Source organism: Limulus polyphemus, unplaced genomic scaffold, assembly GCF_000517525.1.
Source record: "Limulus polyphemus unplaced genomic scaffold, Limulus_polyphemus-2.1.2 Scaffold214725, whole genome shotgun sequence".
In the NCBI taxonomy this organism is placed as follows: Eukaryota; Metazoa; Arthropoda; class Merostomata; order Xiphosura; family Limulidae; genus Limulus; species Limulus polyphemus.
In genome coordinates this window covers 1-294 of record NW_013880321.1, presented here as the reverse complement: position 1 = coordinate 294, position 294 = coordinate 1, and the positions used below count along the sequence as shown (strand labels likewise).

Here is a 294-nt window from a genome sequence, read left to right as displayed (position 1 = left end):
AACAGTGACAAATAAATATATGAATGCGAAACTAGAAAATTAGTATAACGTAGGATCACATTGGTTACTTAGTCATTACATTAGAAGAAAAGCCTACATCGTGAAAGGCACTAACCACAGGATTTATTCGTGTTAAATATATTATTTTTTTCTATTTGATAATGTAATACCATCTCTCCAATCAAAACAGAAATTTATTGGCAGAGGTGGGATTTGAACCCACGCCTCCGAAGAGACTGGTGCCTTAAACCAGCGCCTTAGACCGCTCGGCCACTCTACCTGTAAATGTTAATT

General features: G+C 36.4%; 1 non-coding gene across 1 annotated transcript; it reads right to left on the bottom strand.

The window, feature by feature from the left end:
• Positions 1 to 198: 198 nt before the first annotated feature.
• On the bottom strand, positions 199 to 280 carry Trnal-aag. The gene has a single exon. It is a non-coding gene; the product is annotated as a tRNA-Leu (tRNA).
• Between the last annotated feature and the right edge of the window lie 14 nt (positions 281 to 294).